Raw genomic sequence first — 17,323 nt, forward strand, 5'->3', positions numbered from 1 at the left:
GTTTGCTGGCACTAACGTGGTCCCCATGAAAACACGTGCCCCTTGAGGACTGGAGCCCTTGTCTTTCTATGCTCATAGCTGGTGAAGCGCTGCACGTGGAAGGAACTGAATCAGTGTCCTTCTGCTTCAGAACATAGATGATGACCAGACAGTGCAGGACAGATCACTAACACTGGCCCCAGAGAACACTCTGACATGTCCCCACTCACTGCAAGGTACAGAAATACTGTGTCAGCCCCTCTCTGCACACACACGTTCCCAAGCTCACACACTCCTGCATGCAGTCACCAACAGCTGACCTGGGCTTTACTCTCATGCACATGGGCGAGGACTGAGTCAGAGCAGTGGTAACAGCATCTTCTCCTGACTTGAGTGGCACGTAACTGCCGGTCTCTTTGGAAGAGAATGTTTGCTTGAACTGACCCTAAAATCACTTACCGGCTGTGCTCGCCTGCTATCAGCTGCTACGCTCCTCAGGCATGCAGCTAATAAACTTGAGACCTTTGGCAGTCTTTGATTGTTTAATTATTTTAAACACTACTCTCTGAGACATTTTCCCTTAATTAGTTATGCTTTCCTCCTCCATTACGTCCCCAGTAACAGGGCACCAGTCATCTGATAAAAGCCCATATTCAGTTCAGTTCAATTTAAAAATGCTTTTACAGACAGTGCACTGTGTACCCTGTATGAGGGGGTCACCGGCATCAGTCAGGTGCCGTCCTAACCCCAGGGGACCTCACAAAGCCATCACAGCCCTTCTCCGGCAGAGGCTCCGCACATCCCTCCAGAAAGAATAAAACCTGTGCAGCACTCTGATGGAGGGTCCAACTTCTCACTTACAGACCAATGCATTCTGACATGTTAAGGACAACTCGGCTCAGTGCAGAAACAGCATTGCTCCAGAAGCCAGCTCCGGGCACTGCACACGGTCCCCAGCTTTTCTGCAGCCCAAGACCCTGGCTTCGCTTCCCTCAAGAAGCACTTTCTTTCTTTCGCTATCTGTGTGTCAGTTCCTAATATTCCTGCACATTACCCAGCTCACGGCTGAGAGAATGGCTGCTATAAATCAAGTGTGTGCAGCATGATTTATGTACCACCTGAATACCTGTTTAGCAATGAAATTGCACCTGCTAAATAAGCAAGCCCTTATTGGAAAAATCAATCAGTGTCTTTATCTGATGCTTTCATTGAACTTTAAAGCAATGATATTAAAATACATACTAAAACTACTTCTAGCAGATATGGTTTGTGGTTGCAGATAATAAAAGGTTCTCAGACACAAAACACACCAAAAAATCACCCTGAACCTTATATTTGGGCAGTGCTTAAAACTTTATGTTTAAAACTCTATAATAAGTTCCATCAAAGATGAATAAATTTGTATTTTAAAAAAGCTTTTACCTTTAATGCAGAGTACTTTTACAGTAAAATGTCTGGAAGTTTATACCTCTGAATCCCTTTCACCTGTTTGTCCATTCCCACGCCCCCTCCCCTCTGGCAATCACCAGTTACAGAATAAAAAAGTCACAGGGCTGAAAAGCACAGCATAGGGAACAGTCAGTAATGCTGTAATAATATTGTATGCGACAAATGGTGATGACATTTATTGTGGTGAGCATGTCGTAATGTACAGAATTGTCAACCTTCCTGTTCTATACCTGAAACTGATGATACTGTGTCAACAATACTTCAGTAAAAACTAATAAAATGAAATATAATGTTTTCCAGGCGAATATTAAAACGGTCTTCAATCTCAGAACCAGAAATTCAGCATTACTTGAGAAGCCTTCAGGATCCGCTCCCAGCAGGAGCTCAGGACGTGCCTCTAACTTTACTGAAAGCCTCTCTGAGGACACAGCAGGTGCTGCGAGCAGGGCAGAGGGCAGAGCTGGCTTCTGGTCTAAAGTGGCATCTGGCTGGCAGCTCTGATACAGCCTCTCCCACTTCCACCAAGACACATCCAGTTAACACTGAGAACAGGACACACGCTGGCCATCAGCAATCACCTGCTGGACGAATCAGCTACAGCGTCCATGAACCCTGGCGCCCACAGCAGACCCGGACTTGGAAGGGCAGCCCTGACGCAGGTGTGCCTGACCTGAACCAAGGGAAGGCCTACATGCCTCTGGCCGCTGTCGCCCCGCGGACCTCTCACTGCCCACTCAGAGCCGGCAGAGCCTCGGAGGGAGAGCGGAGGCTGGCCGCAGGGGAGGTGAGGATGCACTTACTTCCGGGGCATGGCATCCACAGCACGGCTCCCTCTCGAGGCGCTGGGGATGGCCTGGCGACAGCTGCACAAACTCAAAGCCACCTAACAGCACAAGGCAGGAGGAGACCTGCCCAAGGCCATTCCCTGACTGACAAGCGGGCTTTTTATGCTTAAACTGTTAGCACCAATGACACCATTCGTGCCAAGTGCCTGCTTTCCTCTGGGGAGTCCACATGTCTGCATGAGCCAGGCAGAAGGTGCGTGTGAGACCTGCTCCCCATAAAAACCCCAGGTGCTGGTCCCTACAGCCTCCCGGGGACGATGCTCAGCAGCTCTCCTACAATCGCTTGCAGGGGAACACAGCGTGTCCTGCGTGACCGAGCGGGAGGGGCCAGGAAGCTGGCCTGCCTCCCCTGTGCATGTCCTCTGCCCTCTCCCATTGCCTGCTTTCACTGCAGTATATCTCAGCACAACTGCATGCTGGGTCCTGGGAGTCTTCCTGAGAATCCCTGAGCTGGGGGTGGGCTTGGGCCCCCCACCCCAGGCCAGCTACAGACATGGGATGGAGGAGGCTACTGAAATGGCTACCCAAGCTCAAAGACACTTTGAGTGTAAGACACGTCTTAGCAAAGGGAAGGAAGAGTTATGGACAAACCACAGACCGTGGCACAGGAGACACTGGGCAGTCGCTGGGAGGGGCAGACCCGCATGCCCTCACCCCACAGGCACCTGCTCTACCCCACACCCTCTCCAGGCCTCATGCTCCCCACTGTCACACTGCCTCCCTCCTCAGGGAGCCCAGGGCCACGTTGGAGCAGGGACCTGTGTTTCCCCAGCTGCTCATGGGCAGGCTGGGCTCAGCGGGCTCCCCTCTCTGCCCCGCTCCACCCTGGCAGGTCCCCCGTTCTTCACGGAAGGCAGAAAACTGTGAAATACACTCAGGGCTGCTCCTGGGGCCATGTCGCAGGCTGCATCCAACACCGCCCCACCCCCCGCCGCACTCTGCCATCTTACGCAGGATCGTTGGACAACTTTCCGCTAATGTGGCGAGCCAACTTTAATTACAGTATCAAACTGTATCAATTTCATATCAATGGTGCGTTTTTACATGTGAAGATTTTTTACTCTCAAAATCTGGCTTCTAGAGAGCTGTCTATAGATAGATTCGAGGGTATTTTGTAAAATAATATGCTTTGATATTTTCATTAACTCATAAAATACACCGTTATCATTGTCTGTTCAATTCAAGGATGCTTAGTGATAACCCAAATACCTGTATATCTAAACAGCTATAAACAAAAAGGATGGAGTAATACTTCTTTAGTTAAGAACTTATACACCAAACAACCATGTGGGTGAACATAATTGTCTTCCTGAAAACAAATCTACAGCAACTGACAGTTTATCCGCAAGGTATTAGGGTAGTTCTTTGTCCAGAGAATAGACTGTAGGGACCCCTGTTCAAGACCCCCGCCTCCCGGGCAAAAGTGGACATGGAGACACCATGAAGCCTAATGCACCGTCCTTCCCAAGGAATGATGAGACGGGCAAGAGCTGATGCAGGCTGTTGTGCAGGCTCATGGAGCAGCACAGGAGGACCAGACAACTCCATAAACCCTCCTTTCCACTGAAGCCTGACAAAAAAGCACCAACCCTCTAAATTTTAAGAAACCTTAACTAACTATACCCAAAAGACAGAGGCACATTTTAAAACATTTGGCTCAGGTCATGTCTCAGGGTCATGACATCGAGCCCCGCGTTGGGCTCCGTGCTCAGCCTGGTGCCTACTTCTCCCTCTCCCTCTGCCCCCCCCCCAAAAAAATAAAAATCTTTAAAATTAAACAGGAACCTTAAATCAAAATTTTTGAACTTATACAACACACACACAATAGCTGCACAAGTCAGAGACTGAGATTTAAAATCTGGAGAGACCGGGACACTGGAGAGAATTCATTTGGATTTCAAGTGCACGGCTCCCAACCAGCAGCATCAAACACGTCTTGTTAGCTCCACTCGTCACGCAGAGCTTCAGAGAGAAAAGTGACCTAAGGACTGGGTTCTGCACATTCGAATCCACAGGGAGAGGTCTCTGAGTCGGGACAGTCACACGGCCGTTCCATCTGGATTCACTCGGTTTTGATCAGTTACTTCATAGGAGAACAGATGGACCTTGTAGGTGCTGTCCCAGGACAGTGATGAAGACAAAGAGTCGGGGTAAGGAATAAGGTTTCCTGGGGAAACACACTTTCCTAACATGGGAATTGGCTCAGAAGTTCAGGTCCTTGGAGCGCCTGGGTGGCTCAGTCGGTGAAGCGTCTGCCTTTGGCTCAGGTCATGATCTCAGGGTCCTGGGATCAAATCCCGCATTGGGCTCCCTGCTCAGCGGGGAGTCAATGTCTCCCTCCGCCTGCTGCTCCCCCTGCTTGTGCTCTCTCTCTCAAATTAATAAATGAAATCTTAAAAAAAAACAATAGTAGTAGTAGTTCAGGTCCTCACGAGGATGCCAAAACCACTAGTGGCATGGCGTCTGGCACACAGGAGAAACCCAGCGAATAGCAATCTTCCCTTCTTGGCAATGGCAACTACGAACCCCCCCACATAAACCAATACACCGCCAATCAGCCCAAACGCGTGGCTCAGAACCACCAGCATCGTCCGCTTGTCCTTCTGTGGGCAGCAGTCTGGCTGGTCCTGGCTGGGCCCCGCACAGCAGCCAGTGCGAGCAGCGGGAAGATCCCAAGGGCCTTCGTGCACGTGCCCAGCATGGATGGCTTCTCTGCCCGTGATCGTTCATCCCCTAGGAGGCACCCCCCCCCCCCCCCCCCGCCAGGCTCCTGTAAACGGCCACATCGGAAGGCCTCGCTCAGAATTAGGACAGTATCATTTCCACCTCGTTCTACAGGTCAAAGCACGTCCCAGAGCCATGGCTGGCCCAGACTCAAGCGGTCGGGAAACAGACCCTCCTCACGGTGAGGGGCAGAGAATTCTGCACACGGTCAGCCCAGCTCACCCCCAAGAAAGCTGCTCTCACCTGGAACTGGGCTTCTTCTCCTTGGAAAGACATCTACAACCAATGACCCACTCCACTGTCCGAGGCTGTAAATATCAGAATTAACATCTTCCAGGGAGAAGAGCATACCTGGTTAAGTCTGCAGGAGCTCAGAGCAGGGTGGCTACACACTCGTCATCTGTGCCACCCCAAAAAGCTCCCATGTTGAAGCCCACCCCTCAAGGCAGCGGGATCAGGATGGGGGTCTTTGGGAGGTGACTCAGTCGTGAGAGAGGGGCCCTCAGGAAAGAGGCACGAGAGAGATCACCTCCCTGCTCTCTGCAGGCGAGAAGGCAGCCTCTGCAAGGCCTCCCCAGGACACAGATCCTCCAAGGTCCTGACCACGGACTTCCGGCCTCCCGGCCTCCCCAGGACGCGGATCCTCCAAGGCCCTGTCCACGGACTTCCGGCCTCCCCAGGACATGGATCCTCCAAGGCCCTGCCCACGGACTTCCGGCCTCCCCAGGACGCGGATCCTCCAAGGCCCTGCCCACGGACTTCCGGCCTCCCCAGGACGCGGATCCTCCAAGGCCCTGCCCACGGACTTCCGGCCTCCCCAGGACGCGGATCCTCCAAGGCCCTGACCACGGACTTCCGGCCTCCAGAAGTGTGAGAACTCCCATCGAAGCCAGAAACAACTAAGACAAGGGTCCCTGAAGCTACCTAGGAGCACACTGGGACTCGGGGGTGCCTGCACTACCCCGCTCCCTCTGCCTCCTGCTTGCGTGCTCAGAACTGCATGTCTGCAGTCGAGTCTGGGAAAGAAGGTGCATGTCCAAACCTGACTGAGTCTTCCTCATGGGGAAACCAGCAAAACTTCCAGCCATTCCCTGGTGAACACACCTGCACACAGGGCTCAGTACGGTTTACTCAGAAGGAGGAAATGCTAGCAGCCCCACAAACTTTGGGCACCTCACACCCTCCTGTGCCCAATGAGACAGACCGAGAAGGACGGGTCCCTTCCAGGCCAGCAGAAGACAGAGAGCACTGCCCTGTTCTTCAGGTGACACAAGCCCAGGGGAGGGTGCTTACCCTCGCATCACCCGGGTTAACCCCGATCGTGACCCAGCTTTTCAATCCCTGGCTCCTGGAACCAAATCCCCACGGCGTCACCACCATCACCATGCCAACAATTGGCACTCGGCACAGGAACAATAACACGAGGTTCACTTAAGACCTTTCCTCTTCAGTTCTGGCTGCTAACAAGGTTTAGGCTGGATTTAATGATCAACCCTAGATTGATAACAGCCCATCGGTTTTATGTCTGTACATATGCAGGTGTATCCCGTCTCACACTGGAAAGAATTTTAGATCACTTACAAAATTACAAGCCCTACGATTATTCATTGTTGCATGACAGCAACAAACTAATCAGTGAGAAACTGAGGCAGAGAACGAAGGGGGTAGGGAACACGCCGCAAAGCAGAAGTGCAGGGGAGCAGGCAGGCCACACTCTGGGGAGTGGGGGCATCCAGTGGGCAGACGGATGCACGGATAGAGCCGCGGACAGAGCGGTGGACAGGGGTGGACAGATGACAGACAGATGGTAGATAGATATGGAACTTCACCCTCAGTCACACGATCACCCCGGAACCCCGGCAATGTTCATGCTTCGGGAATGAGCTTCCTTGGAGGCGGACGACATCTCCAGGACCCTGCTCCAAGAACACAGGGGACGTGGGGCCGGGATGCGCTCGGGGACACACCCTGGAGCCCCAGGGCTGAGATGGAGTGGCAGACTTCCCTGTGTGTCTTTCCGGGGCTCTCAAAACACGCCGAGCGCCGTGAACGTGGTGGCCTCACTCGTCACCTGCAGTCCCTTCTGCTCCCCTGGAATGCAGTCCTGGGATCAGCGCTCAGCCACGCCCAGCACCGCGAGGACGAGCAGGTGGACAGAAATCCAAGCTCCCAACCTCCCCAGAGCGAAAACCAGCACACAAGTTGGGCATTCCCAGTGAGGAGTAAGTTCAGGTGTCCCTGGCATTAGGGGGTAAAGACCTCACAACCCCCCCAGGTCGGCACCACACAGGGCAGCTCTGGGAATTCGGTAGGGGCGGAGGTCATGAAAACAGGTGGGCTCAGATGCCAGGTTCAGTCATGAAACAGCCAGTGGAGACACATCCAAACCACGTTCAGCCTCAAGCCACAGAACTGTATGTCTCCTCATGAAACTGCCACCAAACCACAAACCTCAGGCAGTAAATATATTCACTTGCTCTGCACAGAAGCGCTCTGCTCCCAGGGTGAACAGGGCTGGAACTCCACTTCATCTCACCTTCCCAAAGGGCTGACATTTCTCTACTCAGCACAGAGATGCCAGCTAGGCGAGAAGTACGCCCTCGGGGTTAGGAATAAGCCACGTGGACCAAAAAAAAAAAAAAAGAACCATTTTGGCCTTAAAACTATTGATCCATAACCTTTCATTCTGGCAGTAATTAAATAGCACGACTCAGTTTCTAATAAAGTCATAAAGTTGGTTTATGAAATAAAGCCCTTTCCAGCAGATGAGGATTTGTTTCTGTCCCCAGCTGGCAGACAGGGACGGAACCATTCGTCACTGGGCCACGGAGACACAGGCTGAGCACGGACGGTGTCTTCCCGGCTTCTCCTCTGCCCCCTTCGCCTTCCGGATGGCCGCCCCTGCCATCCCCACTCTGAGCCACAGCACAAGGCATCCCACCTGCACACCTCAGAAAGCTTTTATAAGTAATTTCAGTATCTGGATAAATGAAACTTACCTGAAATATTGGTCTTTGACAGAAGTGACATTTCACCCTTAACCGAGTCCGCTCAAATGTCATTCATCTGATATGTTGAAAACTATTCAGCATGCCATGGGGGTAAATGTCCCACTTAACTGGACATCTTTCTGGCACCAAAGCCATCTGGAGCACTTGCCCCTCTGGCCCTAAGCTCCAGAGGCCGAGCTGGTGGCCCCTCACCAGCACCCATGGCCCATACCACCTGTCTGTCACACCTGGGTCAGTAAGGGCTTGTTAAGGGTCATGTGGTGTCATGTACTGACATAGAGTGAATGCATGTATTTGTGTCCCAGCTAAGTACTGAGCAGTTGTGCGAAAACACAGAAAAGTCACACCTACATTTGGATCTACTTGCCCATCTGCAAAATGGGAAGACATTCCCTGTCGTGCAAGGAAGTCAAAGGACTCACCCAAATCAACACGAAACAGCCTTTTACACCAGAGACACCGTAGAAATACAGTGTGATGTCCACTGTGCCTGTAGAGCTCAAATACAACTCTGGGTGACACGGCCGTGTGCAGAGCTCCGGGAATCACACATCTGGGTGTGAAACTAGACCCACCCTCCACCAGCCTCCTCTGCCCCCGGGGACTGGGAACCCGGTCCTCTTGAGGCAGGGCTGTGGCACAAAATGCAAACTCATTCACTGATTGTCCCGTATGTGCCCATCATGAAACTAAAAGCTTTTTTAAAACCTCAGCTCTGAAGAAACAGGGGACTTGGATGGACCAAACACAATCGCCCCCGCTATTTCAACAATTATGCTCCCTCTGCCATTTTGAACTCCATCTGCAAATGGCCCCGGTGGGTGTCCATATTTCAACAGCCATGCTCACTGAGGAGTTCAATAATGTGTAATTAAGTTTCCAAAACCTTATGTAATAGTGCATTTAGACTGTACATTCAGACAGAAATGATAAAAAATATTTGCTCAACCTACACAGATTTTTTAAACTAAATACCCTGTCACAAACATTCAACTTCAATCCAAGATTTTATTTGGCCAATACACAACTGAACAGTGGGCCCCACAGGGAGAGCGCGCACAGACTGTATCCCCCAGATGAACACCTCGGACAGGACGCGTGGAAGCAAAGGCAGGAGCCTGAGGGGTACAGGTGCAGCTGAGCCAGCTCTTCCCTGCTCATGAGGGCAGGAGGCCGAGAACGCCTCCTGGACCACACTCAGCAACGAGTGGTGGGAGCACTCACAGCACAGAAACCGCGGCTTCCCACCCCCACTCTCACTGCTGAACACTGACCAGCCTCTCACGGGCAGGGACCCAGCGATAACCAGAGTCAGTAACACGTATGCCCTCCGTGAATACCACAGCGCATATCTGCAAACACGTAGGAGCCCGCTCCACGAAATGTACGGAAAATACTTCACAGCTTTCCACCCCAATCCTTATATACAAATTATTTCACATTTTTCATTCTGTCAAGTAGGGGTATAACGTCTCTCAAAAATCAAAGGCCGCCACATGCTCCACTTGAAGTTTTCTGGCTCCATCGTTAATGTCAAACTTTGCAGAGGAAGTACCACCGCTTGACGGCAAAATCAATTCATTCTTGAAACTTCTCATTATTCTTAGCAGTCGAATAGGCTGTCTCCCAACGGACACGGGATAAATGCCGTGCGACAGTGGAGCTCGGGATCAGAACTGCAGCCTGCTGAGTAGCCCGAATACAGGAGGACCTGTGAAGCTCATGGCTTTCCCAAATGGCATGGTGATAAAGCGACTGCAGTGACCATCAAGACAAGGAAGCCTGACCGGCCAAGAACGAAGTATCTCCCAATCACCTCACGGCTCGGGAAACACATCCAGTTTACATCTCCTTCATGGAAAGCTGCCACGATGTGTTACCTAATCTCTATTATACAGAAACTGTACACTAATGTTACGAGACACAGGACAGCAGCAGAGAGCTGAGCCGCTCACACTGTGAGCCACGTACAGCAAGGAACCAACGTTCCGACTTCCACCACCTTCACAGTGGAAACTGCCGACAAAAGCTCAAAGACGGGCTATCTCTATTGCCAAAAATAGCCAATCGTAATAAAATGATGTTTGTGAAGAAGTCACTGCTCAAAAAAGGTTCTAAACCACAGAGGAACAAGCACCATTTTGGACTACTGTAACTGCATGGTGTCCTGGGGTCCCACCAAAGACCAGCCAGCTGGAGTTCAGACACAGGGAGCCAGTTTCCGTGAAGGGACACAGACCGTGTGAAAAACCTGCCCTCACTCCACATGCTGGTCAGAGGCAGCTCCCCCAAAACAGGGTGAGAGAGGGAGGGGCCCACAGACCCCTCAGCAGCCATTCTGATAAAGGTCGGTATGGGATTAGAGTCCAAGACAGCCGCTAACATGATAACCATCCACCTGCGTGGTCCGCCACGCATCAGCCATTCTTCCCCAAGAGCGTCCCCGTGGCAGGTGCCAGTCCCATACACACGCTCAACAGCAGGGCTCTCCAGAGAGAGGGCAAACTGAAGGCAGATGAAGGGTCAAACGGTCCCCGAAGAAAAGGGAACAGTGGTTGGAAGCACAGCCTGATGTGAATGACTTTAAAACGCAGAAAAGCCTCCGTGCACATTTGTGGTCACGCAAATGTTTGTCCTTCACGACATAAACACCCAACTCTCTGTGTCCCTGAGAAAAACATGAAAAACAAAGCAGCTTGCAGAGCTGGTCTCAAGAAATCACTCTAGCTCTGCGTGTCATCAACCGAAACTCTCAGGAGTAATCAAAATACCAAGAGAAAATGATGTTTGTCCTGTCTAACCCAGAGAAGGACCACTTCCAATGCACCATCTGATGTCACTCATCATAGTTCATCACCAGTTCTGCTAATTACGTTGGCTCCATAACAGTGAAAACACCTGAAAGTACATGTATCTTCTCCCAGGTCCTCAGCTATGGCCAATATAAGTTAATGGAGTATATACAGCATCTCAAAAATAACTAAAGATCAAAAAGAACAAGATAGCCACAGCTCATGCCAAAGCTGTCCTATTCTTGAACTGTGGTAAAACACACATCATGTAAAATTTACCATCTTAACCATTTCAGTGACACCACACTCAGGTTGTACAACCGTCCATCTCCAGAACCCCTTTCATCTTCCCAAATTGAAACTCTTGACCCACTCCAACGTTGACCATCATTAAAAATGTGAAAATGCTTCTATATAACCACTAAAGTAAAAAAAAAAAAATCTCATTCAAGTTCATAAGGAACCTTTATGTCATTAAAATGCAAAAGCAATAACCATTACATCTGAGTCTGAAGAAATTTCCAAACATTTCCTAAATAATTAAGCAGCTTCAGACATACTGGATCACATTACACGGTAAGAACCAGAATTCGCACATTGTTCAGTTCTGAACAGACACTTTGAAAGAGTAATCATTTCAGCCGACTCCTCTTTCCTCTCATTTGATACCATTCCTTCCCCAATCCGTGCCTAATGTCATCGCCTTGGGTCTTTCACAACTAGTTCTATAATATAAAAATCTTCTAAAGAAAATTGCCTAGCAAATGTCCTCAATATTCAAGTCTTACTGGGAGGACACCTTCTTGGTTCTAAAGGCTGATTACTTGGATTCCTACAGAAAGCAAATAAAACAGCTCAATTTGGCAGTATTTCATATATTAACTTGAAATTTCTTATTTATCAGACTGGCTAAAAATACAGAAAGCTCATTTCAACATCTAAAATCCCAGATTTTAGATTAGATTCCCAGAGAATGGTATTTAACTTTTAATTAATTTTATCATTAATTTTGATGCTTCTCAGAATCAGAGACTTGCCTGGAAGACATAAACTAATCATTCCTTCTTTAAATTGTGTTATAATCAGTATTGTTGATGGACACAGTTTACAAAAATCTTTGTTTCTTCAACGTGACCTGTTCATATATTTTTGTTACTAACTGAGGCTTCCAGAATGTAGAAAGAGGCTCGAAAGATACCTAACCATGTTCTCAACAAACTTCCTTGTAAGTAAGTGTGCTCAAAGTCACAGGCAGTGTACATTTGAATGGGTGATAGCAGAGACCACTCTATGGACTATTTTTGATAAAACAATAGGGTTGGTGATATAATCCGTCCATGATAAGTAAAAAAATAAATATCCTACTTTTCCCAAAATACTCAGTGTTTTACACTGGAATGCATAATATAAAACAATAACTTACTGACCGCTTAAGAATGAGATTTCAATAACCATACTAGCTAGTTAATATGATCTTTATATTAAAAGCAGAGTAAATCCCAACACGTTTAACTCTTCTGACTCTCACAGAGTCCATTATGGTTTATTTTATTAAAGCTGGAAAACTAAGGAAATGTCAGCCCAGCTCTGTGTCATACCCAACACAAGTATCCTGGAATGCAGACAGATGTATCTGACAGGACACAGCTGACCCCAGGAAGGAGTAATTCTCAGAACTAGCCCTCGGCAGAAAAGACAGAGCGTTCCATATCTTTTCCTCAGGACCTGCTATTTCTTTGATGAAAATGCCCTAAATTAGAAACCCCACAGGGGAGAGTAGCTAAGACGAAGACCCATAGGACAACAACTCCACGTGATCTTCATGTTTATTTCCGAACTTCAACACAACAAAGTTTCAAAGCTTTCTTTTCAGGATTCACCCTTCATCATGCTTCCTTAAAATTTATGCAAACCAGCTCACTCACAGCCTCCAGCCTCCTACATCTGTGAGAAGTCACATGACATACAATTTCCCACTGTGAGACACCCATCCTTCTGTGTTTTCATTGGGACCCTCGAGATTTCAAGAATATGGCATCTGGCCAGCTCCCACCCCGACTGCAGGCAAAGCCCTGACTGCACACAGACTGCAGACACATTCCATGCTAGCCAATAACAGTGATCTTCCTCAGTGAGTAAGTACAATCAACAAAATAAACAATTCTGCAACTCATATATTCAACTTCAAAAGACAACCAGTTTCTCTTAAAAATCTAAGACAACTATCACCTAAATCGATTTACTCTGTCAAATAAAAACAGATCTTTGAGCTCGGGTTATAATTCACCACAAAACTGACCAATCCAGTTTTTTGCTTGTTTTGGTCAATATACAACCTTGCACTAAAACAGCAGCTAAGAAAACAAGATACCTAAATTATGCAATCATACTTCTCAAATTTTCCACTGACATACAACCTATGCTCTCAAATCAGAAGAACAAAATATATTTACCTGTATTCCTGTCTGGTAAGATACAGCAATGCTTCTGCAAAATGCCAGGCAAAACCTGTTTCAAAACATATAAATAAAACACATTTGGTTATTGCTCAGGTAGAGAAAGGTGCCTCGTTAACTGCAGCAAGAGTTTTCCTAATAAGGTCATTCAGTGCTGCACCGAGTCCTCATGCCCAGAACGATCTCACAAATTAAACAATACAGAGAAATTTTGATGACATACATTTTTCATTGGAAAGGTTAATCAGGTAGGTGTGCTCACTGTAACTGCTGTTCTAGAATGGTAATGCAGTTCTATTTAATGTACGCCCCTAATGGGTCCTGCGAGGATCTTGAAAGCTGCACTCAAGGGACTCCTACAATAAGGCAAATGGGCCCACCAATTTTTGTGATGGCTTTTAAAATATTAGATGCAATTAGAGCCTGAAAGTGGAGGGCCACTGGGGCAGTGTACTGGGCTGGCCTTGTAGCATCTAGGCAGAGATGCTTTCATCCAGGATGAGTTACAAAGAGGAATGGGGAAGAAAAGTCTGTGTTTACAGTCACAGTTTGGTAGTAAATGATGAAGGAAATACCTTATTAGATTAAGTGAAGGGAAGGTGGAAAGAATAGGAAACGGCTTTCCCCAGAAAATTCAGCACTGTAAGCACAGACCAAAAGCATCTGCGATGAAGAGATCTCTGTGGGGATTTATGATGATGCGTGCTAAACTCAACCAAATAAAAGCTGAACTTCCATCCTGAATTCTCCACCGATGCAGCTGCAACCATTCCTCCAAAACTCCCAGCCCAAGAGCAGGCATTACGTACCCTGGAGCAAGGACTTAGTGGAGAGGGAGAGGGAGGGGGAGGGGAGCGCAGTACGCAGGAGCCCAAGCCCAGCGCCTTGCCCTTGACCAGCGTGTGATCCAGCCACCCACACAGTGGCTTCTGCCAGGCGGGACTAGTGGTCACAAAGCCTCCCTCTGTGACCCTCCCCAATACCCCCCCACCATCCCTCCACACCAGGGAAAGAATAATTCTCGCCAAGTATCATCAATTGCAGACAAGTTGGTATTACCAATTTTCCACTCTAAACAAATCTAAGAGACAGAAAACAAAGCAATAATCAAATAAAAACCCAGTAAATACAAAATGTGGAATTAAATGTTCAGAAAGACGTCTCCCACTGCTGCAAAGCTGACTGTTTAGCTGGGACGCAGAACAGCAGGCCTGGGACAATCAGGGATCGAGGAAGCGCTAAACCACACGACACAAGGCCAATGCCAATGCCTAACTCCGCCTCCTGCACCTGGTGCCGGTTCTTCATCAGCCAGTCCGAAACCAGCGTCATTCTGGCCCTATTGTCTCCCTCACCAGCCCCTAGCCCTCGAGGCCAGATAAGGACATGCACACACTCATACACATGTACACACACATGCATGCACACTCATGTACACACACACACGTGCACACAGGTGCATGTACACGCATGCACGCATGCCCTGGGCTCCCTGTGAATCTTCATTCCTTCTCATTCCATGGCCAATACACTTGTTCACGGACTTTTCCAGCCATTTCCAGAAAGCCTTACAGGTTAATACCAGGCCTAAGAAATAGTCTCCCTCAGAAGAAAGGAATGGTCCTGCACGTCACACACTGCGTACTGCGTGATCCATGTGGAGGACACAAGCGTGAGTCACCATGGTGAAGTTCAACCAGGTCCTGCAGGTACACAGCCCTCCTGCTCTCCCAGCACCTGTGAGCACCCAGGCGGGCATGCTGGCCAGTCCACCGCAAAACCCCCGGACTGGTCTTTCAATCCACAGTCTCCTCCCAGTGACATAATCAAACGTGATGCTTCTGGTTAATTTTCCTAAGGAATTACTAGCGATTGCTAGAGAACAGAAATGTTCACAATGGAGGTGCAGGTGTGTCCCTAGCATCAATCTTAGCTCCAAACTGCCCCTTCAAGAAGCAGAAACAGAGTCTGGATCCATCAGACACTGCATGATCCGGCCACCACCTCAGTGCTGGTGGTGTTTTCATCCAGATGAACTGAACTCAAGGTGATATGATGAGGGCCCCACAGAAGGTCAGGGCTCGGGAACCAGAGGGGGCGTGAAGAGAGGCCAGGTGCTGTGTTGACACAGCAGGGATAAGGGGAAGGGAAGCAGGTGCTGAGCTTGGTGCTGAGGTTGGCCCTACACAGCATAGGCACCGTCTTCCCCCAGCCAACCCCTGTCAGATGTGGCAGCTCTGGATTGAGCCCCCTCTCTGGTCCGGGAGTCTGGACGGTGCACAGAACCCCTGGGGGGGGACCCGAGTGGTAACGTGGGGTTCCTCTCAGATTCAGTGATTCACACCTGGGGAAGGGGCACACGCTCTGCTGGTGCCTTCCACAGAACTAGGAAACCCTCCCCCAAGGCCCGGACGTGCTACAGCAATCACACCCCACTGGGGCGCTGGGGGCCCTTCTGGAGGCATCCATGTCACATGGCCAAGCTGTGTCAGGGAAGAAAGAGCTTGGGAGCCACGGATTTAGGCAAACATACACATAGCTTACGTGACAAGTCATTCTAAAAAACCACAGTGGCCCCCACGCCCATATCCCCTTGCTTAACCCTCAAGAGCCCTCTGTGCCCAACCCTGTGATCCCTCCACTCCAGCTCCCACATTCTCCCTCTCCCACCCAGACACTGTGCCACCTGGCACCAACTGACACGGCCACTTGCTCAGCACAAGGTCCCACCAACGCAGCCCTCCTGCCCACCACCACGTGGTCTCTGAGCAAGCCGCGTGACTCTTCTGGGACCTCAAGCAGGAGAATATAAGGATCTGGAGAAATCACGAGCAGTCATGGTAGAATTCACTTGTGACTTTCCTGAGGGCAGACAATTTGTATTCAAAAATGGCAGCCATACCTAATCCTGACAGGTTCCTCCTAGCTGCAGGCATAGGTAAGACACCGGTGCTCAATCTTAGGAAAATGCTCCGTGCACACCTCTGCCTCTTCCAGCTTGGGCTGAGGGGGCAGGAAGGCGGGACTCACATGTGCGTCCATTCCTCTCTGGAGGGTCCCTTCCTGCCCAACAGTTCTCCTAAAGCTCAATGCTGCCAACCTGCCTATTCTAGGAAAGCATGCAACGGCTGAGAGTGGAGGAACTCCATGTAAATCCGTGCTCTCGACACACTGCACCATGCATCTGTCTCAGACTTACGTGCCTTGTGAAGCAGGCTGCATTGCGTGGTCTATCCCTGACATGTAAAGGCACAACATTAACTTGTTATAGGAGCCACAGGAAGAAAGGCTGTGAGGACATCGGGGCAAGGGCATCGTGCTGGGCACGCCACCAGCAGCTGGGGTCAAACAGAATACATTCAACCAACAGCCAGGGTCTTCCATGAGCACCTACCCAAGTAACCATGGGCATGACACCAACATCATATGCATTCATAGACCACGGCTGCTAATTATGTCCTCCATGTCCTGTGTCCAGAGTCCTCCAACTGAAATCTATTCCTGAAACATCCCTTTCAAGGTTTCACCCCTCATGCTGAGCCCTCTCTGGTGGTACCAAGCTGAGCAGGCTCGTACCTCATCTGATGCGTCAGGTCAAGAGTGCTGGACATTGCACTCCCTGGCGCACAGGCTCAGTAAGTGTCAATCAGTGAAGTCAATCCGAATTTGAAATTCTGTTGGTCAGGTGTGCTGTCTACAACTGAAGCGCTCACGTGGCTGTGGCCACCATACTGGATAGCGCAGACATCAAACATCGGCATCACTTTTCAGATGACGAAAACAAAGTCTGGAGGTGACATTCTGTGTCAACTATACTCAAATTTAAAAATAAAACGTTTTTAAGTGTTGCTGTTTTGTCCTCACCCCTCTTCAGTCTCTCTGGGCAGATGCCCCTCCGTTCCTATGTGGTCATTCCAGCTGGTGTCATGAGAAGCCAGACGTGGACTCAGCACGCCACATTTGCCTGGAGGTCCTCCCAGCCTTACTTCCTGTGGCTCCTATAACAAGTTAACGTTGTGCCTTTACATCTCAGGAACAGACCACGCAACGCAACGTGCTCCACTAGC

General features: G+C 49.4%; 1 long non-coding RNA gene across 1 annotated transcript in view; it reads right to left on the minus strand.

The window, feature by feature from the left end:
- Window positions 1-17,323, minus strand: part of LOC121105651 — a 248,396-nt gene that overhangs the window by 60,130 nt on the left and 170,943 nt on the right. Inside the window, exon 3 of the long non-coding RNA XR_005838272.1 lies at window positions 13,254-13,308. This is a non-coding gene — a long non-coding RNA (uncharacterized LOC121105651). The remainder of the gene's footprint in view (window positions 1-13,253; window positions 13,309-17,323) is intronic.

The sequence above is a fragment of the Ursus maritimus genome, unplaced genomic scaffold (assembly GCF_017311325.1).
Source record: "Ursus maritimus isolate PB19 unplaced genomic scaffold, ASM1731132v1 scaffold_28, whole genome shotgun sequence".
Lineage (NCBI taxonomy): Eukaryota > Metazoa > Chordata > Mammalia > Carnivora > Ursidae > Ursus > Ursus maritimus.